Raw genomic sequence first — 20,925 nt, forward strand, 5'->3', positions numbered from 1 at the left:
GGTTATAGAACATTTCCTTCATTTGCAGAAAGAAAAGGTATAGGGACAACCAGGTAATCATCCTTATTGAATATATATCCGTTCATGGCGATGGATCAAAATTGTATGGAAATAAACACTTTTTGTTTGATGATATGATTTCAGGACACCCAGTGGCAAGTACTTTACAAAGAAAATTCAGATTTGCAAAGGAAAAAAAAAATTTGAATTATTCTTATGTTCATCCCTTCCCATGAAAAAACACCAAAGGTTGATAAAAAGTCTTTCCTGGGACTCTCCTTGGTGAATTGGCACATTCTCTTTTTCTCTTTACCTCACTATCTAACTGTTTAAGTCTGAAGCCTCAATTGTAACTCACCTTTGACCTGAAATGAGAAAAAGAAACATTAAGTGTTCTTTTTATTTGACGTTACAAGTACTGTACTGCCCCTTGGTTATTATCCAATCATGTAATAGAGCCTTCAATGTCTGGTTTTCTTTCTTCATTTAAAGGATATGAACACTGGACAACTTGACAGTTCTGAGCCTGGAACTGTCCTGTTTAACTATAGGGTGGTCTGGTCTCCAGCTCTCTTTTCCTGTGGCTGGAAACCAGTAGAGATGTTTTATAGACTTTGAACTCTGCATGGGGCCTAATAGGATATTGATAGCAATAGTCTGACTCTTTCTGCCCCCCTCCTGCTTGGAGGAAGGAGCTCGCCAGCATCATTCACAGTTGGCAGCCTCACAGCCAGGACCCAGCTGTCTTGAGTAAGCCACTTTTCTCTCCTCCTTCCCTGGACTCACAGGTCTTGTCATCACTCTGTTTGCTGCTTTCCCAGTGTTCCTCCAGCAGCGATAGACTCCGGTGGGCATGTCAGGATTCAGATATCCTGCCCAGTTCTAGAAATTGCAGAATTTAAAGATTAGAATCAACCACAGGGATCACCTAATCCCTTGCTAAAGTGTGGGCCTCGGACCAACAGCATCAGCAAGATCTGGAAGCTTGTTAGAAATGCTTACACTTGGGTCTCATCCCAGACCTAGGAAATTAGTCTCTGCTTTTTCTCAAGATCTCCAGGTGATTCATAAGCACATAATAGTTTGAGAAGCACTGACCTAATTCCACATGTCTCCTGATTTAAGGATTTTTATTAATTGTTTAAGATATAAATGATTTAAGAATTAATTAATTTATTCTAGACAAAGAAATTACCTGGAGTTTTAAAAATTCTGGTTCTGTGTTTCTGGGGCAGAGCCTGGGCATCAGCCCCCCATGTGGTTCCCATGTGCACCCAGAATGGAGAAGCTGGATGGCTCTAAAGCAGTGGTTCTCAAAGTCAGGTCCCTGGAGCAGCAACCCCAGTATTACTTGTTAAAATGCAAATTCTCAGGCTATATCCTACACATTCTAAAGCAGAAACTCTAGGATTGGAGCCCAGAAGTCTGTGTATGAACAAGTCCTTCAGGTTGTTCTGATGCAAGTTCTGTAACTACAGGTTTAAAGAATAAGGATGTCCCAACCCTCAGCCCTGAAAGATGGATCTAGACCTGTACTGTTGTGGGTTTTTTTCATTTAAATTCATGTAAATTAAATAAAATTAAAAATTGTGTTTCTCATTTGAACTAGCCATGTCTTAAGTACTTGAGAGCCACAGGTGGCTAGTGGCCACATAAGGGATAGCGCAGATACAGAACATTTCCATCATTTGTAGAAAGTTCTCCTGGACAGTGCTGATCTAGACTTTGGCTAGAGGGAGACAGATATTAATATTAATAACAATAACAATAGTGACAAATAATGTGACAAAATAGTGACAAAATAGTGACAAAATAACAAATAGTGACAAAATAACAATTCTCATATGTTAACTGATTACTATGTTCCAGGCATTGAGCTAAGACATCAACTGATTTCTCTTTTTTCCTTACAGATTGCCAAATTATTGTTTAATTACTGTGTTTGAGTCTAGGGAGGATTTTGGTGCGGTGAAGGGACAAGGAAGAAGAACAGGGAAAACAGAAGCAAGAGGAAGAGTTTTTTCTCCAACAGACTTCATTTGAGGAACTAGATGGGCTCTAATGCAAGAGAGCCGTTGATGGAACACAAAGGACATGTCAACACGTAAGGGAGATAAGCCAGTAAGATATCACTACTAGAGCTTTTTCCCTGTCTCCTAGGCTAGAACATACAACGTCGGGCTAGGATCTAAGAGCAGTTACATTGTCCATTTGGAGTTCTGTTGGCTGGACGTTTTTGTAGCTTTGCATCCAAGATTGACTCTTTTCTCAGGCAATCTCCTGGAACAGACGTATCATTGGGCTTATCAGCCAATGACTACAGAATAAGATTGCCCACCCATGGTGCCCAGTATTTTATTGCACAAACCTACCTATGTAATTGCTGGATGTTAACTCCCCTCCATTTGTTCCTTGCTCCTTCTGCAAGCTCCCCTGTGACTGACTGCCTCACCATGTCCTGAGACCTTTCCACTCCCCCCTCCTCCCCTTTCCACCACTTTCCAGTTTTTGGTAAGCAGGCAGGTAACGTGTGCTCTCTGGGACCCGCTAAGGCTGAGGATGCAACTGTGAACATGGCGGCCCTTTCTTTCATTCACGGAGCTTGCTCTCTACTGATGACCCCTCTGAGTTCAGAGTTCCCTGGGTACAGCTTATCTCCTCTATGGCCTCTGGGAAGGTATGCATACTCTTTTCCTGAATTTCCCACATCATGTTGGAGACTTGATCAGACTTTTTCGAGCATTTTGCTAAAATCCTAAGGGTATGGAGATCCCACACCCTAGAAATCACAACTGTTACTGGAGGTGATGATGCACTTGGGCTTCTGCTGGGACACAGCTTTATCAGAACCTTTGATTTATTTACTAACCAGTTTTGAAGCACTGAAGCTTCCCCAAGGAACAAAAGGTAAATTGAAAAGTCTCATCAAAGGGGCCCCTCCCATTACAAATAGAGGATCTGTCTGAAAGGCAAATTCCAGTCTCAACCAGAAGACAGAAACTGCTTGAAACCTCCCAGGGTGCACTTTTCCCAGCTTCCAAAAATTAAGCTTTGGTCTTGATTACACTAGCATTTTATCTTTTCCCTTCCACTTGCCAACCTTTCCCCCTCTTCACAGTGAGAGGTAATCAAAAATACACAGAGGGAGGGTGTCCAGGGGTAAGACAGCCTGGGGATTCTCAGGAGAAACTTTAACTATTACTTCTACTTTTGAACATAAGTCAAAGCCTCCACCCCCACGGTTTGATGTACATTTTCTCTTCTGTTCAATGTGCCCATATTTGGAGTGCTTAGTAACAGACTCAGAGAAGTTTCAAGCCGAAAGGAATTTAGAGTTCATCTAGCCTAGCGGATTTTTCAAATGTATTTTAATGGCAAAAATCCCTCTTTAAACAAAACCTTACACAGAAGTCCAATAGTCGAAGCAGAAGCAAACCATGCTTCTCAGGTTGAAACAAGGAGGGCCTGTGGGACCCTCCCCCTCCCTCTTGAGATGGACTATTGATCTCTGTTTGAAATCATTTATCTGGCTCCGCCCCTCAGTTTACAGAGAGCGAATCTAAAGCCAAGAGAAGGTAAACAATTTTCAGGAGATTCGTGCCTTAGCTAGGAAGCTGATCACATCATTCTTCTGCTTAAAATCATCAATTGGCTTCTTACATAACTCAAAATAAAATCCAAAGTCCTTACGATAGCCTCTAAGGCTTCCCATTATTCTCTCCTCTCACTCCCTCTTTGACTTAATTCTTTTTTTTTTCTGACTTAATTCTTAATTCTTTCCACGAATCTTACTTTACTCCAGCCACACCGGCCTCCTTGTTTTACTCAGCTACATCACAAATACTCCTGCCATCATGAATACATGTTGTTCACCCAGCTTGGAAATCTCTTCCTGCAGACATCACATGGCCTGCTCCTTCATTTCCCTTAGAGCTTTTCTCAGATATCACTTCCTCAGTGAGGCCATCCCTTTATTAATTGTGCCAGCTGGTCTCCAAAGATGGCCCCCCAAGGAACAATACCTTCTATTATTCATGCTTTGTATATTCCTCTTCCCTTTCATCTGAGGGGCCCCGTGACTTGCTTTTGACCAATAGAATGTGGGGGAAGTGATGCTTCATGTCTTTCAAGACAAGATCATAAGAAACTTGGCAGCTTTCATCTGGATTTCTTACAATAATTGTTGTAAGGAAGCTGGCTAACATATAGGGAGCCTGATTATCTGAGCCCACTATTCTGTGAGGAAGCCCAGGAGAGCCACATGGAAAAGTCATGTGGAGGCAGAGAGATGCCTGGGTGAACCCTCTAATAGCCCAGGGATGTAAAGAGTGAAGAAGGTATCTTGAACAACATGGAGCTCATCCAATGCTTTGGATGCTTCCAATTCTGGTTGCCAAATGAATACAACTGCGTGAAGATCCCAATTGAGAACTGCCTAGCTGAGGCCAGTCAAGTTACAGAATCATGAGAAATAACCCATTTTTTTAGCCAATAGTTTTATGATGTTCCATTGTCCAGCAATAGATATTAGTAAAGGAAATCAATGTAAGTTGCACCCCTCCTTTGCTCCTATATACCTAGTTGTACTCTATATCCTCCTTCCCTTGCTTTATTTTCCTCTATAGCTCTCTCATCACCATCTGGCTTACTGTGTACTTATCTCTTTGTTATTGTCTCCTTACCCCCCTAAATAAAAACTCTGGGAAGGCAGGGACTTTGCCTTGTTCACTACTATATCTCTCATGCCTGGAACATGTCATAAACTAGGCACTCAATAAATATGTGTTGAATGAATGTATTTATTTTAATCTATTTTTCTGAGTTTGTTTTTTCTAAGTATAACAAGCCCATAAAATGAGAGGACAAAATTATTTAAAATACTATCATGACTATGGACTCCCATCTTATGGACACAACATCTGAAGTGGACTCAAATGCTTCAGTCTTCCCCTTCCCATAAGCTTTGGTCTTAATACATACTGGCTCAGAGGGAAAGGTACTAGAAGGAAGGAAGATGAGTCAAGCAAAGCTCCAGACAAAACCCAAATGGAGATGGTTATCAAAGTCAAGTCAAACCCTGATGAGGAGTTCTTGTCGGGAGACAAAATGGTAACCACTTCTCCCTTCACTTATTTCTGGAAGGGCTTGACATCCCCGTGAGTTCCATAAACGCTTGTAGAATGCCTGCTCTCTCTTGCTCTCTCTCTCTTTCTCTCTCTCTCTCTTGCATTGCAAGCATAGAAACTCAAGGTTGTATCCCCTACTTTCAGTGCAGGGAGAATGAAGAGAGAGAGAGAGAGAGAGAAAATAAAGATAATGAAGAAAAACACTCTAAACTTTGACATAAAATGTTTAAAGTCATTGAAAAGTTTGAAAACAAGAAGTTTCATTTGTGTTGAAATATAGTTCATGCTATCTTTTCTCATTTCAACAACTTTGTGGAGAAATGGAGATTATAAAGATGCTTCTGCTGTTAGCTTTGTTTACTTTTTTTTCTCTTGGTACTTTTGTAGAAAGGAGGAAGGGACTGCATGTGTATCTTTAAGCAAAAGAATGGCCTCATGGTCTTTATAAAAACAGTTCTGTTGATATGAACCAAAAGAATTATGACTTCACTGGCTTGGCCTGGGTTACACCCATGAAAACCCATGAGCAGTATAATGATGTCACCAGCACACAAAGTAACTCCGCAGCTCTTCAGCATTCTTCATGTGTGTGAGTAATGTCTCTGTGATCCTAGTTATTTTACTAGTTAGAAATGACATGATTTACCAATAAGGCCAACTGCCTTCCACTTCCTGCTCTTGAGAACAGGATAGATCAGTAAGCAATGACTCAGCTGCAGCTGCCAAGAAATGCATCCCACTCCTATCCCCTCACCTACAGTCCCACCCCCAATTGTACCCTGAGCTACGGAACAGGCAGTGATCGAACGGGTGTTTTTCCTTCTTCCTGGGACTGAAAAGGTTGAATGAGGAACAGAGTTCTGTACTTCTATCCCTCATCTTCTCATGGTAATTAGTGGGAAAATCACCCATGAAATGGGAATGAATACAGTCTGCAGTTTTTTCCGTCCATCCCACAATGGAAACAGGTGTTTATTTCACCCACATTGGGCACCACCTATGCTGGCTGTGAGTTTACAATGTTCAACTCCTTGGTGACTTGGATGATCTGGATTAGTGCACTGGGCATGGAGGAATCTGCCCATGGGCTGGGTAACCAAGGACTGGGCTCTAGAGTCTCAGAGGGAAATTTATACCATGCAAGCAAATGCCCAGATGAACCTTTAACAAGCAGTTGCAAATACAGAATAAATGGGAGGCTGGATGCACTTTCTAGGGATCTCCTAACTTAACTTCTCTACTGCCTACTCTAAAGCCATATTTCTGTACAGGGATGCATCAAGACCACCCATTGGAGCACTTCCGGGAACTCCATCATCGCGTCGCGGCATTCTGCATCAAGGTTTTCATCCCTCAAGGTCAGTGTCCTCTCCGTGGCTCTTGGGAACACAAGCATTTCTATGCCTCTTTCTATGCATGGTTCTAAAACATTTAATAAGATTTTCCATATCAAAAGACCAAAATAAATTCCCAGCTGAATTTGGAAAGAGCTAAGGACAAAAGAACCCAGAAAGAAATCCTCTTAGGGGGGACGAGGGGAAGATGGCCAAAGAGTAAGACGTGGAGATCATCTTCCTTCCCGCAGATACACCAGAAATACATATACACGTGGACCAACTCCTACAGAACACCTACTGAATGCTGGCAGAAGACCTCAGACCTCCCAAAAGACAAGAAAGTACCCACGTACCTGGGTAGGGCAAAAGAAAAAAGAATAAACGAGACAAAAGGATAGGGACGGGACCTGCACCAGTGGGAGGGAGCTGTGAAAGAGGAAAGGTTTCCACACACTAGGAAGCCCCTTCGCAGGCGGAGACTGTGGGTGGTGGAAGGGGGAAGCTTTGGAGCTGCGGAGGAGAGCACAGCAACAGGGGTGTGGGGGGCCAAGCAGGGAGATTTCCGCACAGAGGATTGGTGCCGGCTGGCACTCACCAGCTCGAGAAGCTTGTCTGCTCACCCGCCGGGGTGGGCGGGGCTGGGAGCTGAGGCTCGGGCTGCGGTCAGAACGCAGGGAGAGGACCGGGGTTGGCGGCATGAACACGGCCTGCAGGGGGTTAGTGCACCACGGCTGGCCGGGAGGGAGTCCAGGGAAAAGTTTGGACCTGCCGAAGAGGCAAGAGACTTTTTCTTCTCTATTTGTTTCCTGGTGCGTGAGGAGAGGCGATTAAGAGCGCTGCTTAAAGGCGCTCCAGAGACGGGTGCGAGCTGCGGCTAAAATCGTGGACCCCAGAGACGGGCATGAGACACTAAGGCTGCTGCTGCCACCACCAAGAAGCCTGTGTGTAAGCACAGGTCACTATCCACACTCCCCTTCCGGGGAACCTGTGCAGCCCGCCACTGCCAGGGTTGCGGGATCCAGGGACAACTTCCCCAGGAGAACGCACGGCGTGCCTCAGGTTGTTGCAACATCATGCTGGCCACTGCGGCCACAGGCTCGCCCCGCACTCTGTACCCCTCCCTCCCCACGGCCTGAGTGAGCCAGAGCCCCGAGTCAGCTGCTCCTTTAACCCTGTCCTGTCTGAGCGAAGAACAGACGCCCTCCGGTGACCTACACGCAGAGGCGGGGCCAAATCCAAAGCTGAGCCCCGGGAGCTGTGAGAACAAAGAAGAGAAAGGGAACTCTCTCCCAGCAGCCTCAGAAGCAAGGATTAAAGCTCCACAATCAACTTGATGTACCCTGCATCTGTGGAATACATGAATAGACAACGAATCATCCCAAATTGAGGAGGTGGACTCTGAGAGCAAGATTTATTATTATTTCCCCTTTTCCTCTTTTTGTGAGTGTGTATGTGTATGCTTCTGTGTGAGATTTTGTCTGTATATCTTTGCTTCCACCATTTGTCCTAGGGTTCTATCCATCCGTTTTTTTTGTTTGTTTGTTTGTTTGTTTTTCTTAATTTTTTTTTCTTAATAATTATTTTTTATTTTAGTAACTTTATTTTATCTTACTTTATTTTATTTTATCTTCTTTCTTTCTTTCTTTCCTTCCTCCCTCCCTCCCATCTATCTTTCTTTCTTTCTTTCTTTCTTCTTCCTTCTTTCTTTCTTTCTAATTTTTCTCCCTTTTATTCTGAGCCGTATGGATGAAAGGCTCTTGGTGCTGCAGCCAGGAGTCAGTGCTGTGCCTCTGAGGTGGGAGAGCCAACTTCAGCACACTGGTCCACAAGAGACCTCCCAGCTCCACATAATATCAAATGGCGAAAATCTCCCAGAGAGCTCCATCTCAACACCAGCACCCAGCTTCACTCAACGACCAGCAAGCTACAGTGCTGGACACCCTATGCCAAACAACTAGCAAGACAGGAATACAACCCCACCCATTAGCAGAGAGGCTGCCTAAAATAATAATAAGTCCACAGACACCCCAAAACACACCACTAGACGTTGACCTGCCCACCAGAAAGACAAGATCAAACTTCATCCACCAGAACACAGGCACTAGTCCCCTCCACCAGGAAGCCTACACAACCCACTGAACCAACTTTAGCCACTGGGGACAGACACCAAAAACAACGGGAACTACGAACCTGCAGCCTGTAAAAAGGAGACCCCAAACACAGTAAGATAAGCAAAATGAGAAGACAGAAAAACACACTGTAGATGAAGGAGCAAGATAAAAACCCACCAGACCTAACAAATGAAAAGGAAATACGCAGTCTACCTGAAAAAGAATTCAGAATAATGATAGTAAAGATGATCCAAAATCTTGGAAATACAATAGGCAAAATGCAAGAAACATTTAACAAGGACCTAGAAGAACTAAAGATGAAGCAAGCAATGATGAACAACACAATAAATGAAATTAAAAAAATTCTAGATGTGATCAATAGCAGAATAACTGAGGCAGAAGAATGGATAAGTGACCTGGAAGATAAAATAGTGGAAATAAGTACTACAGAGCAGAATAAAGAAAAAAGAATGAAAAGAACTGAGGACAGTCTCAGAGACCTCTGGGACAACATTAAATGCACCAACATTCCAATCATAAGGGTTCAAGAAGAAGATAAAAAGAAAGGGACTGAGAAAATATATGAAGAGATTATAGTTGAAAACTTCCCTAATATGGGAAAGGAAAGAGTTAATCAAGTTCAGGAAGCACAGAGAGTCCCATACAGGATAAATCCAAGGAGAAATACACCAAGACACATATTAATCAAACTGTCAAAAATTAAATACAAAGAAAACATATTAAAAGCAGCAAGGGAAAAACAACAAATAACACACAAGGGAATCCACATAAGGTTAAAAGCTGATCTTTCAGCAGAAACTGCAAGCCAGAAGGGACTGGCAGGACATATTTAAAGTGATGAAGGAGAAAAACCTGCAACCAAGATTACTGTATCCAGCAAGGATCTCATTCAGATTTGATGGAGAAATTAAAACCTTTACAGACAAGCAAAAGCTGAGAGAGTTCAGCACCACCAAACCAGCTTTACAACAAATGCTAAAGGAACTTCTCTAGGCAAGAAACACAAGAGAAGGAAAAGACCTACAATAGCAAACCCCCAAAAATTAAGAAAATGGGTATAGGAACATACATATCAATAATCACCTTAAATGTAAATGGACTAAATGCTACCACTAAAAGACACAGATTGGCTCAATGGATACAAAAACAAGACCCAAATATATGCTGTCTACAAGAGACTCACTTCAGACCTAGAGACACATACAGACTGAAAGTAAGGGGATGGAAAAAGATATTCCATGCAAATGGAAACCAAAAGAAAGCTGGAGTAGCAATTCTCATATCAGACAAAATAGATTTTAAAATAAAGACTATTAGAAGAGACAAAGAAGGACACTACATAATGATCAAGGGATTGATCCAAGAAGAAGATATAACAATTGTAAATATTTATGCACGCAACACAGGAGCACCTCAATACATAAGGCAAATACTAACAGCTGTAAAAGGGGAAATCGACACTAACACATTCATAGTAGGGGACTTTAACACCCCACTTTCACCAATGGACAGATCATCCAAAATGAAAATAAATAAGGAAACACAAGCTTTAAATGATACATTAAACAAGATGGACTTAATTCATATTTATAGGACATTCCATCCAAAAACAACAGAATACACATTTTTCTCAAGGGCTCATGGAACATTCTCCAGGATAGATCATATCTTGGGTCACAAATCAAGACCTGGTAAATTTAAGAAAATTGAAATTGTATCAAGTATCTTTTCCGACCACAATGCTATGAGACTAGATATCAATTACAGGAAAAGATCTGTAAAAAATACAAAGACATGGAGGCTAAACAATACACTACTTAATAATGAAGTGATCACTGAAGAAATCAAAGAGGAAATCCAAAAAAACCTAGAAACAAATGACAATGGAGATATGATGACCCAAAACTTATGGGATGCAGGAAAACAGTTCTATGAGGGAAGTTTATAGTAATAGAATCCTACCTTAAGAAACAGGAAACATCTCGAATAAACAACCTAACCTTGCACCTAAAGCAATTAGAGAAAGAAGAACAAAAAAAAAAACCCCCAAAGTTAGCAGAAGGAAAGAAATAATAAAAATCAGATCAGAAATAAATGAAAAAGAAATGAAGGAAATGATAGTAAAGACCAATAAAACTAAAAGATGGTTCTTTGAGAAGATAAACAAAATTGATAAACCATTAGCCAGACCCATCAAGAAAAAAAGGGAGAAGATTCAAATCAATAGAATTAGAAATGAAAAAGGAGAAGTAACAACTGACACTGCAGAAATACAAAAGATCATGAGAGATTACTACAAGCAACTCTATGCCAATAAAATGGACAACCTGGAAGAAATGAAAAAATTCTTAGAAATGCACAACCTGCAAAGACCGAATCAGGAAGAAATAGAAAATATGAAAAGACCAATCACAAGCACTGAAATTGAAACTGTGATTAAAAATCTTCCAACAAACAAAAATCCAGGAGAATATGCCTTCACAGGCGAATTCTAGCAAACATTTAGAGAAGAGCTAACATCTATCCTTCTCAAACTCTTCCAAAATATAGCAGAGGGAGGAATATTCCCAAACTCATTCTACAAGGCCACCATCACCCTCATACCAAAACGAGAAAAGGATGTCACAAAGAAAGAAAACTACAGGCCAATATCACTGATGAACATATATGCAAAAATCCTCGACAAAATATGAGCAAACAGGATCCAACATCACATTAAAAGTATCATACACTAAGATCAAGTGGGGTTTATTCCAGGAATGCAAGGATTCTTCAATATACACAAATCAATCAATGTGATACACCGTATTAACAAGTTGAAGGAGAAAAACCATATGGTCATCTCAATAGATGCAGAGAAAGCTTTTGACAAAATTCAACAACCATTTTTGATTAAAAAAACCCTGCAGAAAGTAGGCATAGAGGGAACTTTCCTCAACATAATAAAGGCCGTATATGACAAGCCCATAGCCAACATCATCCTCAATGGTGAAAAACTGAAAGCATTTCCACTAAGATCAGGAACAAGACAAGGTTGCCCACTCTCACCACTCTTATTCAACATAGTTTTGGAAGTTTTAGCCCCAGCAAACAGAGTAGAAAAGGAAATAAAAGGAATCCAAATCGGAAAAGAGGAAGTAAAGCTGTCACTGTTTGCAGATGACATGATACTATACATAGAGAATCCTAAAGATGCTACCAGAAAACTACTAGAGCTAATCAATGAATTAGTAAAGTAGCAGGATACAAAAGTAATGCACAGAAATCTCTGGCATTCCTACACACTAATGATGAAAAATCTGAACATGAAATCAAGAAAACACTCCCATTTACCACTGCAACAAAAAGAATAAATATCTAGGAAGAATCTACCTAAGGAGACAAAAGACCTGTATGCAGAAAATTATAAGACACTGATGAAAGAAATTAAAGATTATACAAACAGATGGAGAGATATGCAATGTTCTTGGATTGGAAGAATCAACATTGTGAAAATGACTATACTACCCAAAGCAATCTACAGATTCAATGCAATCCCTATCAAACTACCACTGGCATTTTTCACAGAACTAGAACAAAAAATTTCACAATTTGTATGGAAACTAAAGACCCCGAATAGCCAAAGCAATCTTGAGAACGAAAAACGCAGCTGGAGGAATCAGGCTCCCTGAACTCAGACTATACTACAAAGCTACAGTAATCAAGACAGTATGGTACTGGCACAAAAACAGAAAGATAGATCAATGGAACAGGATAGAAAGCCCAGAGATAAACCCACGCACATATGGTCACCTTATCTTGATAAAGGAGGCAGGAATGTACAGTGGAGAAAGGAGAGCCTCTTCAATAAGTGGTGCTGGGTAAACTGAACAGGTACATGTAAAAGTATGAGATTAGATCACTCCCTAACAGCATACACAAAAGTAAGCTCAAAATGGATTAAAAACCTAAAAGTAAGGCCAGAAACTATCAAACTCTTAGAGGAAAACATAGGCAGAACACTCTATGACATAAATCACAGCAAGATCCTTTTTGACCCACCTCCTAGAGAAATGGAAATAAAAACAAAAATAAACAAATGGGACCTAATGAAACTTCAAAGCTTTTGCACAGCAAAGGAAAACTTAAACAAGACCAAAAGACAACCCTCAGAATGTGAGAAAATATTTGCAAATTAAGCAACTGACAAAGGATTAATCTTCAAAATTTAGAAGCAGCTCATGCAGCTCAATAATACAAAAGCAAACAACTCAATCCAAAAATGGGCAGAAGACCTAAATAGACATTTCTCCAAAGAAGATATACAGATTGCCAACAAACACATAAAATAATGCTCAACATCATTAGTCATTAGAGAAATGCAAATCAAAACTGCAATGAGATATCATCTCATACCAGTCAGAATGACCATCATCAAAAACTCTAGAAACAATAAATGCTGGAGAGGGTGTGGAGAAAAGGGAACACTCTTGCACTGCTGGTGGGAATGCAAATTGGTACAGCCACTATGGAGAACAGTATGGAGGTTCCTTAAACTACAGATAGAACTACCATAAGACCCAGCAATCCCACTACTGGGCATATACCCTGAGAAAACCATAATTGAAAACGAGTCATGTACCAAAATGTTCACTGCAGCTCTATTTACAATAGCCCAGAGATGGAAACATCCTAAGTGTCCATTATTGGATGAATGGATAAAGAAGATGTGGCACATATATACAATGGAATATTACTCAGCCATAAAAAGAAATGAAATTGAGCTATTTGTAATGAGGTGGATGGACTTAGAGCCTGTCATACAGAGTGAAGTAAGTCAGAAAGAGAAAGACAAATACCGTATGCTAACACATATATATGGAATTTAAGAAAAAAAAATGTCATGAAGAACCTAGGGGTAAGACAGGAATAAAGACACAGACCTACTAGAGAATGGACTTGTGGATATGGGGACGGGGAAGTGTAAGCTGTGACAAAGCGAGAGAGAGGCATGGACATATATACACTACCAAACGTAAAATAGATAGCTAGTGGGAAGCAGCTGCATAGCACAGGGAGATCAGCTGGGTGCTTTGTGACCACCTAGAGGGGTGGGATGGGGAGGGTGGGAGGGAGGGAGATGCAAGAGGGAAGAGATATGGGGACATATGTATATGTATAACTGATTCACTTTGTTATAAAGCAGAAACTGACACACCATTGTAAAGCAATTATACTCCAATGAAGATGTCAAAAAAAAAAAAAAAGATTAGCATGGCCCCTGCGCAAGGATGATACGCAAATTCGTGAAGCATTCCATATTTTTGAATGCATGTATAACTGAATAACTTTGCTGTACACTTGAAACTAACACAACATTGTAAATCAACTATACTCCAATAAAATTTTTTAATAAAAAAAAATATTACTACTTTCCAGAAAATTGTCATAATTAATGCAAATATCTATGAAGAAAAGAAAGAAAAAAAAAAACCCAAAACACCCATTGATTCATTTCCTGTCCTTGAGATGTCTATGATCCCTCAACTGTGTAGAGAGAGAAAGAAACAGAGACAGAGATAGAGAGAGAATGAAACAGAGGGGCTACCCAGAGACACAGCAGGGGAATTTTTTATTGCTTATAATGATGCTGCTTTTTATTTTAACTTTGTGTGGCTCTCGTTTCACCTGGTTCTCCCTTCCCTGTGTTTAAATAAGAAGGCTGGAGAGATTCTCTCCTCTGGGTGTTACTGCCCCATGGGCTGGGGCTTCCTGCTTGCTTTTAACCTCAATGGGTTAACTTCATAAAGCAGCAGCTCTTTATTCAAGCCTGAGATTTCCCATCATACTTTAGGACCAGCGAACCGTCCCTTCTTTGATGGCACCTTTTGGCTCCACAATAGAAGCCAATTTGTTAGACTTCTTTACAGGTCAGGGGCTGCATGAAGATGTGGAGGGCACAGCAGTGGGCACTGGAAAATGAAGTTGTATTCGCTTGGCAAATTATACGTCTGCTGCACTTTATGGGCTCTGATTTCCTTTCCTCTCCTTTTCCCTCACTCTTGCTGCCCCCTCCCCATTTCCTTGCCTTTTCTTGAAACTGAGGAAGCATGTACGTGAAATATCGTCACATATCCAGTTAATGTAGGTTAATAGATTGATTCCAGTGACACGGATCATAATGAACAGTAAATTGTTTTATCTCTTAAGTCTTATTTGGTCAGCCAGGAAAACATATGAGGTAATATGGCTTGGACTAAATGGACCGTATAATAGATCTCCTTCTAAAGAATAAGGACAGGGGTGACAGCGCCTCTTATGATTAATGAAAATAATAATGGTTCTGAAATTGAAATTTTTCTAATTTTTTTTTTCCTTCTCCTCTCTTGGCTGCCACCAAAAACTTCAGCCAGGAGATGATTTGTGTACAATAACTGGCTCTGACTTCGTCCTGGACTAAAATACATACTTGTAAGGTGGGGGGAAAAGGAGAAGGAAGCAAAGGCATAAATTGGTTTCTAGACTTCTGTATGTGCCACGTGGAGGGGAAGGAGGGCATTCATGTAAATTTCTTTTCCATGGGGTTCTGATGTAAAGACTTCATACAGAGCATGAATGTCTTTGGCATCTGATGTGTTATAGGTCAATCTGATTATTTACTTGGAATCAAGCCTATTCTGTCTTTAGATTTACTTTTAAATCATCTCATTTCCCCCTTTCCCTCTTCCATTTTTTTTTTCCCCTTGGGCCAAGGAGTTTTGTTTTCTTCTATATCTCTGCCAAGACCTATATCTTCTCACTGGTTACCAGAAAAAAAAAAAAAACAAACGCATGTCTCAGTTTTTCACAAAGTAGTCCTTTGAGACTATTTGTAAAGAAAAGGAAAGGAGGAGAATTTTGATTAATCATCAACAGACACAATGGCATTACCACTTTGGAAGGAAAAAAGTAGCAACAAGTTATGATCCTTTGTTCTGTCCCAGGAGGCTCATTCTACTTGCAAATGATGGTGGATCACGGGAACACAGTGCAATTAGAGAAGGCTCATGATCCTTGGGATATGATGAGAAGAAGAAATAAGGGGATCAAGAGAAAGGAATAAGAACCTTCAGCTTCCACTTGAATAAGGACCATTACCTTCAAGGCATTTTTTCCACATCACAGGCCACATATCATTTGGACAGCAGCCTGAGAAATATATTAACGCTGCTTGGGGTAAAAGTGGCCTACATAACTGAGGCAACCCATGTTTCTCTCAGATTCTTTCCAAATTCTGTACAAATTGATTTCTCAAGAATTTGTCTTGCACAGTATTAAGTAGTTGCTTCTAGACGTTCTTCATGGCAATACAATATTTTCTATATGGTTTTGGCCAAAGCAAAATAGACAGTTGTGGAATCAGACAGCACCAACACATAATCTTTGATGGCAAATGGTTGGGCAAATTTTGTTTACCTATGTAGAACACAATTAAGAGACTATCATTCATCGAACATAGACAATTATTTATTGACACTTTAATATCAAACTTCCTCCAAAGAATTCTCCAAACTATTTCATTGAAATTTTTACTTTTCAACCTGTTATCATAACAAGTTGTGAAAAAAAAGTCCTCATTCACTTATAAATTAAAAATAATAACAAAAATTAAAACTGTAAATAATATACAGTTAATATATTTATAATTTTGAAAAACAAATTATAAAAATGTATGACATGATTCTGTTTTGTATTTATAAGTTTATATATAAATTTACATATAATTATATATATATATGTTTACGTTTTATCACACTATGAATAAATGAATGACCAAACGTTTAACTTTTGTCACCTTCAAAGAGGTGAAATATTAGAAATTGAAATAAGGGTAAAGATTAGAGATATTTTGGTAAATTTTTATGTCATAATAAGCAATCATAACTTTTAAAATAAAATAGAAAAGTATCTATATCTTTTCTCTCATTGCTTTACAAAAGTGAACAATAAAAAACAAAAGAATGTTTTAAACGGTGTTCGAAAAGTGCTTACTTTTTCAGACCCGTTTATAAAATTTTCCTTCCCAAGGCATTTCTTGATATTCAAAGATTGTCAAGTAATAAGTGGTTCATTAAAATGATAATATGAACACATTGTGGTTACGAAATGTATTTGATCTAAACGTTAGGAATGGGATAATCCATCAAACACTCTATTTTGCTTTTTACATCTATTATTGCATTTTATTTTTTTGTTAGTCTCTATAAAAATATTATTTGAGATTTTTATTCTTAATATTTTTCTTTACCAAAAAAGGGTTTTTAATAAACTTTATTATTTTGTAGATAAAATCCATATTTCCTGAATTTGAAAAAAAACCCAGAAAAACAAATTTCACTTAAAATACTAAACACGTTTAACAGGAAGTGACTCTTGTAACTAAAATGACTGCTAAGGATGCATTCATGAATATTTTGTATATTTTTTGAAATTAAAATTCACCCATATTGGCCTGAAATACTTAGTGTTCAGCTTCCTTGAAACTATAATGATGGCTACCCTGCTTGAGAAATCACGGTTTCATGCCGGGAGTTAGGAAGAAGTCTTAAGTTAAAAGGTTTGAAATCTTCAAATTGAGATGCAATATTACAAATATGCCTAATCTCAAGTAGAGATGGTAGAATTTTTTATGATCCATAATGTTTCATGACATTGAACAGTATGGAACCCATCTCAGCCCAGAAGTCATTACACAACACCTATGTACATCCATACCATACATCAAAAGTAGGTTGAGGGGTAGACTCCATCCATTTAGTTCACACTCTTAGGTGGCACTAATGAACATCCAAATAAGCCTAAAATTGCTTATTCAATTGAGATATCTACTTTCTTCATTTTTTGTTATCAAATTGAACTGCTCATACTAGCTTTTAATTAAGCATCTATTTGCTGATGTGTACAAATCTTTCTAAACTAGATTTTCAAAAATTTATTTGGTGAATTTCAGGAAATCCAGAGGGTTGAGTATTGAGGGAGAGATGGGGAGGAAGGGACAGATATCTTGGTCCTCCTAAATTTGAATGGAGACCTCAAGGGCTTCAATTTCTGCTGTGTTCCTGATTTCAAACTTGAAACTATTTAATGACAATTCTCTTTTGTGTTGGCATCCTCCACATAGTAATGCAGTATTTATTTTTAATTACCCAAAGTATATAGGAAAAGAAGGAAGGAGATTGTACAAAAAGATGTTCAAGGTAGCATTATTTATCATGGCATTGATAAAACATCCAAATCCAGAGGATTTGATCAACTAAACTTTGGTATGTCCATATGAGAGAATATTAGATATCTATCTATATCTACCTATCTATGATATTTAATAAGAAAGAGAATAAAAGAGATAAATAAAAGCATGCATGTACTTAATTTCAATCTTGTAAAAAACAAACACAGAGAATAAGAACTAAAAAGAGAGTGATCATCCCCAGCTGTTAGGATTAAGATATCATGTTTTTCTTTTTGAAATACATTTCTGCATCTTACAAAATTTTGACATGCACCTACTACTTTTATAAATTAAAAAAAAAAAGCTAATTTTTATGCTGTACTAGATACTGTTTTAAATTCTTTACATTAACCCATTTAATTCTTATAACTTCCCTTTGAGATAAATATCATTTTACCCCATTTTATAAATGAGATAATTAATTCTCACAGAGGTTAAATCATTTGCTCAAGGTCATAGAGCTGCTACATAATGGTGCCAGGATTTGATCCCTGGCTGCCTGACTCCAAAGTCCATGCTTTTAATACACTTTCTTAATAAAACGGGTTGTCCAAACAGCAATTTGTGGTTACATAGTTCTTTAACCTAATTGTTATTATCCAGAAGGATAGCATTAATTAATGCAAACCCAAGTATAAAATATCTAAATCTGAATAACAACAAGCACACTAACATATTGCTGATGTCAGGGTTCAGAGTTGTTTAACTGCATATAATTGAGTTTTCTTTATTCTAATTGTAGAGTTTGTAACAAGTTTCATAGGCAATTTTGACCTTCTGTTTTCATGCTTAATGAGGGTATGATATTAAAGCCTGGCCTCTTGCAGTTACGTCTATACTTCTATATGTCTATACCAAATAAAGAGTTCCGGTTTAATAGATCAATGTAGATAAACTAAATATTCCAAAAGTCCAAAGGAAACAATTTCTTAGCTAATGTCCTAAGCTGATTACATAGTTGTTGTATCTCAGTTGTTGAATCTTCAGTTTGAAATCTGTAGGGTCATGAAAAAAAAAAAAAATTACCTGCCTTAAATATGTTTGCTCTTATGAAAAAAAAAGTTTGGTTTAAAGAACAAAGTTTTGCCATATAGGAAAGTAACTGCATGAGCCAGTAGGCCCGCTGTTTCCTCATGGCAGCAACACTTAGAGCTCTAAAATTCTAAAATTAAATATGCCCACAAGAAAATTTATTCCACTATCTAGGGTTCTAAGAAAAATAGAACAGGGAATAATTGTAAATCAGGCTTTCATCTGCTACATAACCCAAGGCTTTGCTCTTACATGCTCCCTTCCCTAACCAGTGTCCCTGCACACCCATCTCTCTGTTGAAACTTTGATCAACAAATATCCATGAAAATCTCCTGAGCCCTAAGTGTTTTGGATAATTCTCAAGGCTTTGACCCAGTCTTGCTTCCCAAATACCTGCCCGGTGGATGGGAAAGAGGAACTCAGCCTGTTCTTTTGTCTTTCTTTCATTTCTCACAGTCAGTTCATTCTACCATAGGTTATTTGTTCTCACTTCTGCCTTCCTCATCTCATTTCTTCCCTCCTCATCTCATTTCTTCCCTATTTCCCTCTAGATCATGCCCATTTATACCTCTGTCCCATTTTTCTTCCTCTTGGGGAGAAAAAAGTAAGTATTAAAAAATAAACTAGTTATGTCTGATGAGCACAAATGCAGTTCTCTTCTGTATCAGTGAAAAAGAAAGCCATGGATCTTAAAATTAAGCTAATCCTGAACGAGTGTCTGCAAGCATCGAAGCGCTTATAAATGTCCTGAAAGAGGCCTTCAAAATCTCCATAAAACATTTCTCCTTTCTAATTCTACTTATTTTCTCTAAATACCAAGTACATACATCACTACATAAATATTTCTTATTATACATGTTTTATCAATGGTGCGGCAAAATTGCTCAGATTTTTAACCAGTTTAAAGGTCTTGTTTTGAGTTACGCTGGGAGCTAGGTAGCATTTCATCACTTTTCTATGCAATTCTCTGTTCTAGATTTCAAAGATGCAGATGAATTGTTTGAGGATTTCCTAAATCTTCAGCAATAAACTCACAGCTTTATGACACTCTCATCCTGGTTCTGGTAGAGAATGTACGTCTTTACATATTTGCAGATTCACTTGCGAAATTTAAGATTAGACTTCGGGAGCTTTGTGTTTTAAAAAAGGGAAATCAATGGGTCTGTGAATCCACCTTTTCCTGGGGTTGATTAAAATCCAAGAAGAAATTAAGACCAAGTTAAATAGAAAAACTACAGAGGTGGGAGAAATATTTACCACGTATACAGAACTCTCTCTCAAGCACATACAAAATACATGATTTTTTTGTTTTCTTGAAGAAAAAAAGATATTAAAAAATCCAGTGACTGATTTTGCCTCTTGAACCAAATCAAATATTTTCTTGTCAGAGTGCTCATAACTGCAGCCTGCAGAGGTCATGGCCTTAACTTTCTCCTTCAGATGGTCTGTGAGTGGAATGTCCTTACGATTAAGGCTCCTTTTGTTTTCCTTGGGAGGGTTTTGCTTACCCTGGCCGAGCGCCTGAGACGCACCAAGGTTCTCTAGACTCTGTTTATTAGATTTTTATCTTCTTATCAGAGTCTTCCTTCTTAAATCATGTCAGCATTTTACCACTCTTCAGGGATTCCTGGTGTTTTATTGTCTATGAACTGCTTGGAGGGTGGTCAGGGAGGGAGCTAGCCTAACAAATACAAAATTTATATAATAGTAGGAGTGAAGAGGATGTTCCATGCTCTTATTATTCCCACACTCACCCATGTTTCCTCTCTCCCAGACTGTGAGCCCCTGGGAAACCCGTTGCCTGCTCGGCCCATGCTTATTTGTCAACGGAATGACACAGCTCCTCTGTGGACAGCCTACTTCTCAGTCATTTTGAGTGGCTCTTTAAACCCCTATGTACATGCTTAAGCCATTTTCAATCATCCAGAGAGACCATTGGGTGAGTGGGTGATTGCTTTGAACCTAAGAATGTTATTGGGTTTTAGTCACAGATGGAATCTGGATGGAGGTCCATTCTCTCTCCTGTTCCTGCCCTTTCTGTCCACATCGAG

General features: G+C 39.0%; 1 non-coding gene across 1 annotated transcript; it reads left to right on the forward strand.

The window, feature by feature from the left end:
* The first annotated feature begins 13,795 nt into the window (after positions 1-13,795).
* On the forward strand, positions 13,796-13,900 carry LOC117202032 (U6 spliceosomal RNA). Its single transcript, XR_004484209.1, has one exon. It is a non-coding gene; the product is annotated as a U6 spliceosomal RNA (small nuclear RNA).
* Positions 13,901-20,925: the final 7,025 nt, after the last annotated feature.

This window comes from Orcinus orca, chromosome 2 (genome assembly GCF_937001465.1).
Source record: "Orcinus orca chromosome 2, mOrcOrc1.1, whole genome shotgun sequence".
Taxonomy (NCBI): domain Eukaryota; kingdom Metazoa; phylum Chordata; class Mammalia; order Artiodactyla; family Delphinidae; genus Orcinus; species Orcinus orca.